This window comes from Condylura cristata, unplaced genomic scaffold (assembly GCF_000260355.1).
Source record: "Condylura cristata isolate star-nosed mole 26May11 unplaced genomic scaffold, ConCri1.0 scaffold00025, whole genome shotgun sequence".
Classification (NCBI taxonomy): Eukaryota; Metazoa; Chordata; class Mammalia; order Eulipotyphla; family Talpidae; genus Condylura; species Condylura cristata.
Window position 1 is genome coordinate 14845516 of NW_004567126.1, and position 11150 is coordinate 14856665.

The window sequence follows — 11150 nt, forward strand, 5'->3', positions numbered from 1 at the left end:
TGAGAAAGAAAAAAAAAGTACAAAATGATGTAAAAATAAACTGTTATAAAATTTTTAAAAATTTATCAGTTTTCCATTTTTGATCTAGTAACAGGCAATATAGTAAATGCTTAACACTAAGGTATTACTGTCTGATGTTGATTTAATATATTATTTCCCTACGCATATTTGATTTTTAAAAGATTTTTTGCAAAGTTAGTGGAGATGATTCTCCAGTTGTAGAATTCCTGGCTATAGGGGAAGATATGTTACAGAAAAGTCCTGGTGAGCAAGTAAGTCATATGAATATTTTGGGGAAGGGTATACTAGTTATAGGGTACAGGTCTAAAATACCTTGAGGCAGAACTTTGCTGTTTAGCATGCAAGAACTGGGGTGTAGGCCAGAGGTGTGGGGGGTGAGGAATGAAAGGATTCACCAGAAACAGAGTAGGGAGCAGAACAATTAGTTCTAATGAAATACACTGTTGAGGGGAACAGTGGGAGAGATAGGAGAGGTCAGCTGCGCCATGTGGGGTTAGCTCCTTGGGAGATTGAACTCATGGTGCAGTGGCTGGTGATAGTTTGATAGCTGAGACTTCAACCCCTGCACCACCACGGAGACTCTGTGCTTATTATTTTCAAGAAGCAAGATCAGTGTGGTTGGAACAAGGAGGCAGCAATGGGAGATTAAATCAGAGAGGTAACTGACAGAGAGCAAGAAGACAGCTTTTAAGAGCTCTCTAAATGATTTAGCCAAGAAAGATAATGGTTTTACATATATTCTATACACATAGAATAAAATATTATTCAGCCATAACAATGAATAATATCTTGCCATTTGGGAAAATATATGTGTATCTTGAGGGTATTATGCAAAAGTGAAGTAAGTGACAAATACTGTGTGATTCTCTTAGGTGTGGAATCTTAAAAAAAAATCAAGTTCATAGAGAGAGAGAGAGAGGACAGACTGCTGGTTGTGAGAGATGAGAGGAGGGGTGTGGGTACCCAATAGGTGAAAAGGGGGGGGTGCAAGGTACAGCCTTTCAGTTATAAAATAAATAATCCATCAGGATGTAATGGCATAATGGTCAGGATTACCGTCCTAATACTCTGTTGCATATTTGGAAGTTACCAAGAGAATAGATCTTAAGAGTTCTCCTAGCAAGACATATAAGTATGTGTGGCGACATATGTTGACTAAACTCACTGTGATCATTTGGTAACATATATAGATATTGGATCATCATGTTGTACACCTGCAAGTGATTTGATATTTATGTCAGTTATACCTCACTTTAAAAAACAGAGAGGTGGGACAGCAGTGGAGCCTGAATACATTTTGAAGACAGGTGCAAAGGATTGACTTAGACATAGAGTGAGAGAGAATCACCATGACACTGTGGTTTTTGGCCTGAGCTATTGGGATGGGAAGGAAGTCTGGGAGGATCAGGTTTGGAGCAGGGAGATAAGGAGCTGTTTGTACATATAATTTTGGTGGATCTTTTTTTTTAAAGATTTCTTTTTATTTACTGATGCATATAAGAACTGGGGTATAGGCCAGCGGTATGGAGGCGAGAGGATTCACCAGAGACAGAGCAGACAAATGTTCTGAAACACAATGCTGAAGGAAGCAGCTGGTGGACAGGAGAGGTCGGCTGCACCACGTGGGTCAGCTCCCTGGCTGAGGATCAAACTCATGCTTCAGCGGCTGGAATAGCTTGATAGCATAGCACTGAGACTTTAACCCCTGGTCCACCAAAGAGGCCCTACACATATAGTTTAAGAAGCCCATTACACAAACACTTGGAGGTGTTAAGTAGGGAGTTTGTTATATGAATGTGCAGGGAGGCTATGGTCTGGATATTTAAGGGTGAGAGTCATCAGCCTATGGATGATTGTTGAAAACAGTAAGACTGGAAGAGTTAATCAAGGAAGTGAACAAAGATGGAAAGGACAGGGATTTTTGGCCTAGGGATAAAGTGTCAGCAGTAGCTATCACTGCTAAGGCCTAAGTTTGATCCCCAGCCAGGGAGCTGACCCACATGGGTCAGCAGATCTCTCCTGTCTTGCCTGCTGCTCCCCTCAGCAGTGTTATTTCAGTCCATCTACTACTGTCTCTGGTGAATCCTCTCATCCCCTGCACTTCTAACCTACATTTCAGTTCTCCTACACAAAAACAAATAAAAGAAACAACCTCTACCTCCCTGGAAATTGTTCTAAAAACAAATGAACCCACATTACATATAACCAGTATTAAAACCTTTTTAAAACCAGCATTCAACCCTTTTAAAAACTAGTAAATACATGTAAACCTATTTTAAGCTTTTAATTAAATATTTATAGATAAGTTTCAGGTTAACAGAAAAAGATCTGTAAACCTCCCTACCCCCTCCTCCACATACACACAGCTTCCACTATAACTAACGTATTGCTTTCTTGTGGTACTTTCGTTATTACTGATGAACTAACATTGATATCATTAACTAAAGTACATAGTTTTAGCTTTGTGCTTTGTAGAGTTTTATGAGTTTTGGAAAATAGGTAGTCGTGTATCCACGTGTGATTATCAGTCTCACACAGAATGTCTTCATTGCTCCAAAAATCTTCCATGCTCCACCTATTCGTGCTCCACCTATTCATGGCTCCCTCCCTTCCTGCCACTTTTCCAAAACATAAGAGTTGAAGTTGTAAGTGTGTAGCCTTTTCAGAAAGGCTTCTTTCATATGCATCCCTGCGGGACTGTTCATGGTTTGATAGCTCATTTCCTTTATGTGTTGAATAATATTCCCTTGTGCCATGCACCAGTTTGTTTTTCCAGTCACCTGTTGGACTTGTTTCCTGTTTTTTGGCAATTATGTATAAAACTGTTAGAAACACCCCTGTGCAGGTTTTTGTGTGGATACAAGCAAGCATGCTTGCTGGCTGGCATGCTAAGCCTGTGTTTGCTTTTTTTTTTTTTTTAAGAATTATTTTTATTTATTTATGCATACAAGAACTGGAGTCTAGGCTAGGGGTGTGGGGCATGAGAGGTTTCACCAGAGACAAAGTGGGGAGCCGAAGAGGCAGATCTACTTCATTACACTGCTAGGGGGAGCAGCAAGCAAGATGCTGCACCATGTGGGTTAGCTCCCTGGCCTTCAATCAAATTCATGCCACAGTGGCTGGTAGTAACTTGATAGTACTGAGACTTTAACCCCTGTGCCACAGGGAGGTCTAAAACTATGTTTGCTTTTTAAGTGGCTATAGCATTTTGCATTTCCACAAACAGTGAGTGAGAGTTCTTATTTCCCCATATCCTTGTCATCATTTGGCAAATATGTAGTGTGTATGTGTGTATCTGTGTGTATTTGTGTGTATGTATGCATGTATCTAGCTAGCCAGCTAGATGATCACCAGCTCACAATGGTAACTGATGAGGCTTATGGGGGTTCCTGGTTACAGTGCTGCGACAGCAATATTGGCAACATTTTGGATTTTAGTCATTCTAATGGGCTCGTCAGGTCTCTCATTGTTGTTTCAAGTTGCAGTTCTCCAACAATATATGATATCCAGTATATGAGCAGTGGGGATCTCCAACAATATATGATATCCAGTATATGAACAGTGGGGAGGGTGATAACAGGGGAGGTCTGCTCTGCCAGGCCTCTCGTCTGTTAGTTCCTTGGCTGGGACTCAAATGCAGGCCTGAGAGATGATAGCCTGAGACGTAAGCCCTAGGCCACCATGGATCCTCCTGCTGCATTTTTAGCCCCATTATATACAAAGTGGAAGGGAACGCTTTTTTTCTTCTTTGAAAAATATTTATTTATTTTTGCATATAAAAATGCAGGCCAGAGGTGAGAGGATTCACCAGAGACAGAGTGGGGAGCAGAATAGGTGGATCTACTGAAATCCACTGCTGAGGGGAGCAGCAGGTGGGACAGGAGACCTGCCGTGCCAAGTCTTATTTTTGATGCAATCTTAATTTCTTAGCATTCATTTCTGGAAGTGCAAAAGCTAGAGGAAAGGGTTCTTACGTTTTTTGAAGCTTTTGATATTTATTAAAATTGTTTTATAGAAAAGTTCTCCAAGTTTACATTCTATTTTTTTTTAGTATAGTGGCAAGAGCTATCTCCCCAATCTCTTGTCAAGTAGTTATTATAAACTATTTTAGAAAAGAAAATCACCTTTTTTCCTTTTGAGTATAAAAATAAACTGTGTGCTATCATTTAAAATGAATTGCAAATTCAAAGGTTAAACATGGTCACTCATAATTTTAAATTGTATTTCTTTGATTGCTAATGAAATTAAACATTTTATCAGGCAGCACTCTGTGGGATAAGTTTGAGAAAGGCAAACACACATGGAATCTAAGAAAGTAAAGTTGGGGGACTCCTGGTGGCCTAGGTGTTAAGACTCAGTACTATCACCACTATGATCTGAGTTCAGTCCCAAGCCAAGGAGCTAACCCATTGGGTGCAGCAGACCTTTTTTTTTTTCTACTAGCTGTTCCCCTTAACAGTGTATTTCAGTGTTATCTGTCTGTTGTGCTCCCCACTCTGTCATTGGTTTATTCTCTCATCCCGGTATCCCTGGCCTACATCCGATTTCTCCTACACAAAAATAAACAAAATAAAAACTTTACAAAATTATAGATTGTATATGTATACCATCTACAGGAATGGTAAAAAATCCCATCAGGTAATGAATTCAACAAACTATAAAAGATCTTCCTTTTACAAAAACTGTAAAAGTTAAGAGAAACTGAAGACTAAATAAATGAAGGTATATAAAGTTTTCAAGGATTATAGGGCGGATTATTATAAAGATGCCAGTTTTCTTAAACTGGCCCAAAGATTCATTGCAATACCGGCAAAACAGCCACAGCTTTTTCTCTGGGCCTTGTTTTATTAAAAAAAAAAAAGTATATGGGGCCCTCCCTGGTGGCTCAGCTGGTTAAAGCACAGCACAAAGAAGCTTAGACCACTTCCCTATGAGTTCGATTCCCGCCTGCCCCAGAGGAGATCCACATGGCTGGCACGGCAGACCTCCTCTGACCCACCCGCTGCTCCCCTCAGCAGTGTACTTCCTTGATCTGCCAGTTCTGCTCCCCTCTCTGTCTCTGCTGAATCCTCTCACCCTCTGCATCTCTGACCTGTATCCCTGTTGTGTACGAATAAATAAACAAATCTTTAAAAAAAAAAAAGTATATGTAAATGTGAAGGATCAAGAATAACAAGACACTTGAAAAAGGAGGATGAAAGGGTGAATAAGAGGAGTAACTTTTCCACTTGACACAGGTTGGAGTTAGTAGGTATCCATATCAAAAGCAGGAAGAAAAGAAAGGAGGGATGGAAAGAGGAAGTAAGGCATACACTGCAGAACTACTTGTACATATGCAGTGGAAGAATGTTTGTAGCAGTTTTATCCACAATACCCTAAATTAGATATTAAAAAATTCAGCAGTAAGATGGAGAAATAAAATATCACATATTCATCAAATAAGGTATTTTACAGCAACAAAAATGAGTAAACTGCAGCCTCATGCAGAATGAATGAATCTTAATTAAATGCAGAATACCGAATGAAAGAAGCCAAACAGAGTAAATACGACTTCATTTACAGAAGGTTAAAAACCAGGGAAAACTTTTAGCAATGCATAATAAAGCGATAAAACTAGAAAGAAAGGCATGTCAGCATAGCGGGTATCTGTGAAAGGGAGATAGGGACTAATGGTAGGAAGAAGTGGGAAAGGGCTTCTACTTGGCTGGCTATATTCCACTCCTGTATAGTGGCTATATGGTATTTGCTTTATAATAAATTCAAATACAAATATGTTTATATACTCCTCTATATATGTACGTTATATTCACACGACAAAAATGTTTTCAAAAGCCAAGGTTAGGGGCCTCCATTGTGGTTAAGTCTCAGCATTACAAAGCTGTCGCAAACCACTGCAGCATAAGTTTGTTCCCTGGCCAGGGAGGTGATCCACATGGCATAGCAGATGTCTTCTGTCTTGCCTACTGCTCCCCTTAGCAGTATATTTCAGTCAGTCTGACTATTTGGCTCCCCACTCTGTCTCTGGTGAATTCTCTCACCCTCCACGCCTCTGGCCTGTACTCCAGTTCTTGTATGCATAAATAAAAAATAAAATTTATATTTTGAATCATTCACTGTTGTACAATGTGTGCTTTCTCATCTCAGTTTTAGTCCCTGTGAAATTTCCACCATCAGGGCCCTCTCTGTGGTGCAACAGCTTAAAGAGCAGCACTGCGAAGCTATCTGTACTCACTGCAGCATAAGTTCAAACCCCAGCCGGGAAGGTGAGCCACATGGTGTGGCAGTGTATACACTGCTCCCCTTAGCAGTGTATTTCAGAACATCTGCCTGTTCTGCTCTCCACTCTGTCTCTGGTGAATCCTCTCACCTCCTGCACCTCTGGTCTATACCCCAATTCTTGTTTGCGTGAATAAAAATAAATCTTTAAAAAAGAAGAAAGTCCCACCACCAATTCTCCTGTATAACATTACCATAGACCCTCATGCTATTCCCAAACCTGTTTTGGTTCTATTCTCATCTCCCCTCCCTCCCTCCTGCCATGTAGAATGTCTCTGATATTTAATTGCCTGTTGATTTTGATTTTTACTTTATTATATATTTTTTCCTGATCTCTTATTTGTATCCTCTACAATCCTCCTAAAAGTGAAACCATTCAGTATTTTTTCCCTTTCTGTTTTATTTCACTGAGCATGATCCCTTCCAGCTCCATCCATGTTGCCACAAATGTCACGAATTTATCATTTTCATTGCCGAATAATATTCCACTGTGTATATATGCTATATCTTCTTGATCCAGTCATCTATTTTTGGGTCGTTTCCATAACTTACCTATTGTAAATTGTGCTGCAATAAACATAGGGGTGCAGGTGACCTTTTGATTTAACGTTTTTGTGTCCTTTGGGTAGATAATTTTTTTTAAGCCAAGTTCACTTTGGCAGGCAAGTGTGCAAGCAGGAAGTCTAACTGTCTAGTAAAAGCATGATGAAGGATTGGACCAGGGTGGAGCAGTAGATGTAAGATATATTTCAGAGACAGAATAAACAAGACTTAATGGAATGGAAAGGGAAAAGATAAAACAACAAACACACTAATGGTTATAAAATACACTAAAAAAGTGCATAGAGTGAACTAAACTTTTGAAATAGAAAACATTAAAGAGGAGATTTAGGTAGGGTAAGTGGGTATCAAAAAAAAACTTATAACTGACTGGGGGGAAGTTAGGTGTAGGCCAGGGGTGCAGGGGTGAAAGAATTAACCAGCTAGAGTTGAGAACAGAAGAAGCAGACTTGAAGTACAATGCTAAAAGGAGCAGCAGCTTAATAGGAGGGATCTGCGGTTGCCGAGTGAGGAGCTCAAGTTTGTTTATACTCCAGGCATCACTGACTAGTTAGGGTGATTATTTTTGAGTGTGTCCTGACTGATTCTGAGTTGGCATAGAGAATCACCAGCTTGATATCCAGGTTCCCATGGCAGTTCCATCTACTCCCTTTATCCACTCAAGCCTCCCAAACTTGCCTGCTGGGTAAGGGATGGGGCTTTGGGTTTTAGCAACGATATCCCAACTCTTCCTACAAAAGCTTCCTACAAAAAAACACGACACAGATTGTGGAGGAAATGGATGAGGGACTGATACAATTAAAGGGAGTGCTCAAGAGTTTATGGGTAGAAGACTAAATGTACTTTCTGCATTCTTGGACAGTATTTTATTTTTGAGCATTTATTATCTCACTAAGCTGTTATTTACTTAACAACTATCACTTGGACTGACAATAAAAGTGTAGCACATGCCTTTACACAGTACATGCCATAAATTCTGATGGTGTGATGAGGTGCTGAACAAGCATATTATATAACCCCTGAAATCCAGGCTCAGTCTCCGTCAGTCAACATGTCAGACATATGATCCCAAGGTATAAATATATATTAGCAGGTTTTACATTATTGGTTCAGCTTTACCTTTAGCTATCACTTTCATTTGGATACAACTTTTTCTTTTTAGGTTAGACCAATGAGTGTGGGAGTGAAGGAAAGGATACAGAAATAATGTCTAGAAACAGCGATTATGGGAAAGACTTCTTAAATCAACCCACTTTACCTAGGAAGGCTTCCTGTATGAGTCAGAGTTGACTTACGAATCATCCAGATTTAAGAATATTAACAATAGAAAGAAGACTTTTTTTTTTTTCAGGTTTATGACAGTGAGAGCTAGATAAATTGTGACTTAAAACTTCTTGTAGTCTTTGATTTAGCAAATGATTTAGGCATGCCTCTTCCATTCAGACACATGAATTATCTTAAGACATTAAAAAAATTAGTGTTGCACTGAATGAAAGTGAATTTTGCTTTGATAGGTGTTTTACATTCTACTTGAACCCTTAAGAGGATTGAAAATGTGAACACTAAAAACCATTTGTGGAGAGAAATCAACAAAGGAAAAATTCTATTAATTAGAAAACAGGTAAACGATCTAACAGCTGTCAATGTTTATTACTAAGAAGACTATAATGATAGTGTTTTTCTCTATGTTTGATCTAAATTAACACATTTAATTCTCACAACAATGCTGTGAAGTGGAAGTCAGGTTGGAGAGATATTGAGGTCAGAGAGGAGGGATTCTTGGGTTATGCCTCGAAGAACTCCCCTTTCAGCAGCACGTGCAAGTTTCCTCAAGAGTAGAGGTGTATAGTTATATCCAAAAGGGTAGGATTATTATGAAAAGGAAAAGCAGAGTGAAGGACACTTGCAGACACAAGCAGGCAGAAAGATTTGCCCCCAGAGACATGTTTGCTAAAGAGAGAGGCCCGCACCATCACAGGTGGGCTGCCTTGGGAGGGGAAATTCCTATTCTGCTTTGCAAAGGGTGAAGGTTGGTGAAGAGAAGCTCCCAGGTACTACAGCTGGGCAAGATGACTGCTGCCCCCTTGCCAGTGCAAAGACTGCATTGAAATGGTCTTCTTTCTTTGGGAGGGGCTCATTCCTTTGTCCACTGTTAACTTTTGTTAACCTGATTATGATGAGGGTGTGACTGGGCTGATTTAAAGGACCAGCAAGCTCTGCTTGAGCCCTCATCTCCATAGCCCAACCTTTGGTCTGCACATTCTGAAACTTTCTGTAGCAGTCTGATAGCAGCAGGCGCCTGAGGATTTTTCATTTCTACAGCTGGTTTGCGGAACTATGTTAATCACTTCCACCCCACCTCTAGCATTTGACCTTGCCCGAACCAGGTTTCTGGTCTTTTGGATCCTTCTTTCCAAATATTCTACTCTTCACCTTCATCAAAATCATTCTCATTTTATAGATGAAGAAACCAAGGAACTGTGAGATTAGTTAAATAAAATGGGGGGAGGTCACATTGTAACAGAGTGGTCCCTAGGAAAAGGGGAAGTTCCAGATTCCCTGCCCCACCCAGAAGGAGGGTGGAGCTGAGCAGAGAAAAAGGAGAGAAGGAAGCTGGATGGAGAACAAGAAGGTGACCCTGAAGAAGCCACATGGAGCAGCAAGCACGTGATGAAGAAACCGTGCTTGTTTCCTGACCCTGGACTGGTTAAGGCAGATGTGGGTGAGATACCTGTAGGGAGGTGACTATGGCAGTGTTTATATTGATTTTGATTTTGCTCTTTTCCTCCCAGATTTGTCTGGCCATTCCTGACCCTTTTCCTTGGGTCCCGGCAGAAGGTGCTGTAGTCTTGTGGCAGCTTTCAGGCCTTGCTTTGGACCAATCCCTTTTGGGTTGACTTTTACCCACGAGGGGATGGGTCACTTCAGGTGCTTGATTCAGAAGTTATATTCTTTGTGTTCCGTATTGTGTATTCACTATATTAAAGTCCCTTTTCACTAAAGTTTTATATGTTTTGTCTTGATGCGGCAGATGGCAGAACCCACTTAGAGCAGGCAGGTTTGGGGCTTCAGGGGTGCCTCTCTCCCCCTGCCCTATAACAGATTTGCTGTCCTGGAACAGCATTACTTAAATTTGAAGCCAGGCAGCCTGACACAAAAATCCACTTATCCTCTTAAAGGGTACTAGAGTGTATTTTTTTCTTAGAAATAGAGGAAGAGATTGCAAACATCCTGGGATTCCTTTATGCTTCCCGGTAACATATAAACTATGGTGGCATTTCAACATGTACTACAAAGTCAACTGTCTCTACTTCATCCCTATGGCTGATTTCCTTGACTTTCCAAATAGAACCAGTGATTCTCAGAGCTACTTTTCTAAACCTAACATACATTTGCTATTTTACAAAACATACATAATTCATTCACATTTGGAGGAAAAGAATCCACCTTGGCTTTTAAATTAGCAAACCATGATAAACAAAAATTAAGATTCTTAACTTTGAAAAATATTGGGATACCTTCCAATACATGCTGGATTCGCATTTTAAGGACCATTTGGGTGCGATTACTAATCATGAGCGGTCACAAAAGCTGTCACAACTGACAGTCTTACTTTTAATCTCTTTAGACTGAAAAAACTATCGGGACAGCAGTTACAACTTCCCAATTAGGAGGCAGAGGAATAGTACTGAAACTTTTCTGCTGGGCTCTGGAATCGTGACTTAAGCCACGGAAACACGTGCCAATCCAATCAGGCCATCTAATCCTACAAACGTTCGCACCCATCCAAACTAAATAACCTGGAAAACATCATAACTGCAATCAGTAGTTGCAAATTTTTTTTTTTTTTTTTTTAAATAACGCCCTGGCGTTTCTTGAAAAGCCACAACGTACACATCCTAACGAGGGTCCACGGGGGCTTTTTAAAGCCTCCCGCAGAAATACTGTGCTGTCAGCCAGAGCGCCTTCCAGGACACCCTCAGCGCAGGTTTCCCGGGTTTCCGGCCTGGACGTCAGCCCGCAGCCGAGGCCGGCGGAGAGGGAGGAGAGCAGAGCGGAGGGAGAAGGAGAGCGAGCGAGCGAGCGCAATGGTCAAGTCCTCCTTAACTCCTCGCCCCCTCGCGGGCCTCACCCCTCCTCCCGGGGGCTGAGATTGGAGAGGAAGTGGGAAGGCTCCAATCTGCTCCTCACGCCAGCGCCCTCATGCCCCCACCCTTCTCCTCAGCTCGGGGCTTCGGCGCGCCTCACCCCCGCCTCTCGCCCCGGGAGAGGGGCGGGCGGCGCGGCCGGGC